We start from the raw sequence: 5,113 nt of genomic DNA on the forward strand, positions 1-5,113 counted from the left end.
TTTTTTTTCGGTTTTTCGAGACAGGGTTTCTCTGTAGTTTTGGAGCCTGTCCTGGCTCTGTAGACTAGGCTGGCCTCAAACTCACAGAGATCCACCTGCCTCTGCCTCCCAAGTGCTGGGATTAAAGGCGTGCGCCACCACCACCCAGCCGCCTCTGAATTAGCTCTTAAAGTTTTGTACCAGTAGGATGGATAAAGTTGTGGCAGACACCTTTACTCCCAGCACTCAGGAGGCAGAGACAGTACAGGCGGATCTCTGTGAGTTCAAGGCTAACCTGGTCTACAAGAGCTAGTTCCAGGATAGACTCCAAAGCTACAGAGAAACCCTGTCTCAAAAAAAAAAAAAGTTCAGTCTCCAATCTCCAGAATCTACATAATGGAAGAGAACCAAGTGCCATAAATTGCCCTCTGATCTCCACACTGGTGGCATTTACATGCCCCTACATATACACACACAAACAAAATGCAAAAAGCAAAAAATTTAGTTTCAATTTTTGTCTTGGTTTGAGATGGGGTTTTACTATATAGCTATGGCTAACCTAAAACTCAGTATAGACCAGACTGGCCCTGAGCTTGCAGCCCTTTTACCTGTCAAGTATTAGGATCTGAGTACCCCCACCAGCTCCAGGGTTTTTTATTTTTGGATTTTTTTTTTTTTTTTGAGGTGGGGTTTGACCTCAAATTGGTGATCTTGCTGCTTTTAGCCTTTCAAGTGCTGGGATTATAGGTATGTTTGTACTGCTACCTCCAGCTTTCTTTCCTGCCAACCTGTTCTATGCCCAAACCAGCCAACCAGTTTCATACATATTCTTCCCAGACAGGCATACACTAGCACAGGAATGTTTGCCACCCACATTTAAAAACAACACTGTATCTGAATGCAGCTATCCAGTGTCACAGCCTCGAGGAGATGGTTTCTAGCCTCCAGTTACTGAAAATGTAATGACCACATATGTACGCACATTTGAACATGACTTAGAAGTGAAGGTGAAAAGATGGGTGCACTTTGGCATCACTGAACTGTCGTACTTCAGCTAACTCCATATAAGGCTGCCTGGTTTCTCACACCCATGCCAGTGAGCTTTTGCTTTTTTGAGAAAGGGTCTCATGATGTTGCTGAGGCTGTTCAATAAACTTTACTATCAAACTAATAGGAGGAGGATGTTTTCCTAATAACATTTATATCCATCTTACTAATAAAGTATATTCTTTGGCTTTACTTTTTTGCTTTTATTTGTGCTTCTTTGTTGTTTGTTTTTGAGACAGGTCTTCCTCATGTAGCCCTTGCTGGCCTGCAGACCAGGCTGGCCTCTCTGCTGTACTCTGATTCCTAGGATGTATGCCACTGCTTGAAGAGTTGACTGTTCCTACTGTTAGCTGTTTGTATTCTCCTTTGCCTGGTAAAGAGCATTAGCACTTAGGAAGTATACTTTTGCAGTTGAAGATTGCAAATATTTTCCTTGAATATCTTATTTTACTTTTAATGGCAGTTTGCCAAACAAGATTATAACCATGTTTTTGGACTAGTGTCTTGAACGATTTGTCCCTTTTGTTTGATAGATCCATCCAACTGAAATGCCACTCATGAATTTGAACTAATTTTATACTCTGGGATCTGATTTCCATGTGTGTAGGCCAATCCTAATGGATAAATATATATATATATATATACACATATATAATGTTTATTCATTTATTTATTATGTATACAATATTCTGTCTGTGTGTATGCCTGCAGGCCAGAAGAGGGCACCAAACCTCATTACAGATGGTTGTGAGCCACCATGTGGTTGCTGGGAATTGAACTCAGGATCTTTGGAAGAGCAGGCAATGCTCTTAGCCTCTGAGCCATCTCTCCAGTCCAGATATTTATATTTTTACAACTGAAAAGGAAAATGAAATTTCGTTCATAGAATTTTCCCAGATTTGGGGGGGGGTGGCATGTTTATCTCTAAACTTGTCTAGTCCTTGGATAAAAGTATTTATTTATTTATTTATTTATTTATTTATTTGACTCAGGTTTTTGGGTTTTTTGTTTTAAAGATTTATTACATACAGTATTCTGCCTGCACATATGCCTGCAGGCCAGAAGAGGGAACCAGACCCCATTATAGATGGTTGTGAGCCACTATGTGGCTGCTGGGAATTGAACTCAGGACCTCTGGAAAAGCAACCAGTGCTCTTAACCTCTGAGTCATCTCTCCAGCCCCGATTTTGTTTGTTTGTTTGTTTTTAAATTTGGGTTTTTTTGTTGCTTGTAGCCCTGGCGGTTCTGGAACTTCATATGTAGATCAAGATCTCAATTCAGAGATCCGCCTGTCTCTGCCTCCTGAGTGCTGGGATTAAAGACATGTCTGCCACCCATGCCCAATTAAATATTTATTTTACATGTATGGGTATTTCATCTGCAATGTGCACAGTATCCACAGAGGTCAAAAGGGGGCTGGCTCTCCTGGAACTTGTTGCCCATTGCTGTGCGCCACCATGTGGGTGCTGGGAAAAGAACCTGGGTCCTCTGCAAGAGCAACACATGCTCTGAGCCATCTCTCCAGACCCTTGAAGTCAGTCTTGTTTTGTCTCCCACACCCCGACTGGGTTTGTCTGTAACAACTCTGGCTGTTCTGGAACTCACTTTGTGGACAGGCTGGCCTCAAACTCAGAGGTCCACCTGACTCTACCTTCTGAGTGCTGCGGATTACAAGCATGTGGAAAACCCACCAGATCTGAAGTCAGTTTTAAAAATTATTTTGTGTGTTTTGCCTATTTTGTGTATTTTGCCTGTATATATGTCTGTACGACATGTGTGCTTGATGCCCAAGGAGACCACAAGATGGTGCCATCCACCAGAACTGGGTAACAAATGTGCTGGGAATTGAACACCAGTCCTCTGGAGAGCAGCTGGTGCTTTTAACTGCTGAGCCATCTCTTCAGCCTGAGGTCAGTTTTACTGTTTGTTTGTTGAAACAAGGTTCCTCTGTGTAGCCCTGGCAGTTCTTGAACTTGAAGATCCTCCTGCCCCCGAGGCACCTGTCTCAGATTCTGCACTTCTTGGAAGGTTTCTCCAGTAGGCTTTGTAGCTGCTGCATATGAAGAAGCTAGTGATTCTGGCCATGTTGTTGAAAAATTAGGAGTAGTTTTACGTGAGAGTTCTGAAAAAATAATTTTTAAAGGTTTACTTATTATGTATACAACATTCTGCCTCCATGTATGCCTGCAGGCCAGAAGAGGGCACCAGATCTCATTATAGATGGCTGTGAGCCACCATGTGGGTGCTGGGAATTGAACTCAAGACCTCTGTGAGAGCAGCCAGTGCTCTTAACCTCTGAGCCATCTCTTCAGCCCCTGATAAAATAATTTTAACTAATTAATTTTTCAACTTCTATCTAATTCTTGTCTCACTAACTGGTTTATCTAGAATACCATAATTATGATGACAGTAAACATATTTCTCAGTTTCAACTAAAGGATATGTATACTATTCCATCAGTTATGCTGCTGGGATTTTACTCATTCAAGAATTTAAGAAATTATATTTTAATTTATATCAAGTAAATTTGCATCTAATTAGGCAACATTTATTTCCATTTAATGTGTATATGTATATACGCTTTCCTTCCTTTTTAGTCAGAGAAAGTAACATACTGTCTTATACTTTGTATGATAATACCTAAAATGTTCCTTGGCAAACTCTCAGCATATTACATTCTCAGCAGTCCTGATGTTATAGGTTACTGTTAGGGAATAATTAATTTTCAGGTGTGTGACTTTAGTTTACAATGCATTTGTTTAACTATGAAGCTCTGATTCTTTGCCTGTCTAAAACACCTGATGGTCTAATAAAGCGCTGAATGGCCAATAGTAAGGTAGGAGCAAGGATAGGCAGGGCTAGAGAGTATAAATAGAAGGAGAAATCTAGGAGGAGAGAAGGAGAGGAGAGAAGGAGAGAAGGAGAGGAGGATGTCAGGGACCAGCCACCCAGCTACACAGCAAGCCAAATGGAGAAGAGGGTATACAGAAATAGAGAAAGATAAAAGCCCAGAGGAAAAAGGTAGTCGGATTAACATAAGAAAAGCTGGAAAGAAACAAGCTATGCCAAGGCCGAGCATTCATAAGTAAAAATAAGCCTCTGATTTATTTGGGAGCTGGGTGGTGGGCCCCTCAAAAAGCCAAGAGTAAAACATCATACCACATTTTGGTACCCAACATGGGGCGCCAATTATTGCCCTCTTTTTTTAATCATCTGTCTTTTAAACTATGGCTATTCTAGTCAGCAACTGCAACTCCACTGTTACTAGCAGCAGCTAGGCTGCAAGAGCCGCAGCCTGAAGAGATTCTGTTCCCTTAGGCACCAACCTCTTTCAAAACTACTAAGAGAACTTATCTCTGTCCCGCTAAAAAATTCAAGATTCAAAGGCTGTGGTAGAATCCTGCTTTCCAGAGAGGTTGAATAGCAAATCGCTTACCCAGCTTGCCTCCTCAGGTCTCCCAAGAAGTCTTTGTATTTTTGCTCACCCCTCTTTATAAACCCTTCTCCACCTGGCTCCTCCCTACTACTTCCTGTCAGTTAGTTGCTGACTCAGCCTCTGGGTCATAGGTGAATTTTATTTAATCAAACACATCTTTGTATCATTAAACATATGTTCCAGAGCATAGACAAAAGTAACACACCTTAAAATAACATTCTATAACAGGTTATCTCACCCTACATAACTGCAGTTTTGTGCTCTGATCTACATTTACATATTTCTCTCACCCCTGATAACATTACTTCTCTGCACTTTATTTTGCTATTGCACCTACAAGTAAGATCACATATTTCTGTGTGTGCCAACCTTTTTCTCATGCTAAATACTATTCCCAGTGTGAATGTGTTTATATACTACAATCTATCCATGTTGATGAATGCTTTGACTGTTTCCGTATCTTGGATATCATGGACGATGCTTTAATGAATAAAGAAGTGCAAGTACCTTTCATAGCTGGGTTTTTTCCTTTGGATGTGCCCGGAAGAAGACTGCTGGATCCTACAGTAAGTCCATCTTTATTTAACAACCATAGTTTTCCATGGTAGCATCACCAGTCTCTATTCCCGCTAATCATGTATAAGGATATCA

This window comes from Alexandromys fortis, unplaced genomic scaffold, assembly GCF_014885135.2.
Source record: "Alexandromys fortis isolate MF-2015 unplaced genomic scaffold, M_Fortis_MF-2015_v1.1 scaffold_45, whole genome shotgun sequence".
NCBI lineage: Eukaryota > Metazoa > Chordata > Mammalia > Rodentia > Cricetidae > Alexandromys > Alexandromys fortis.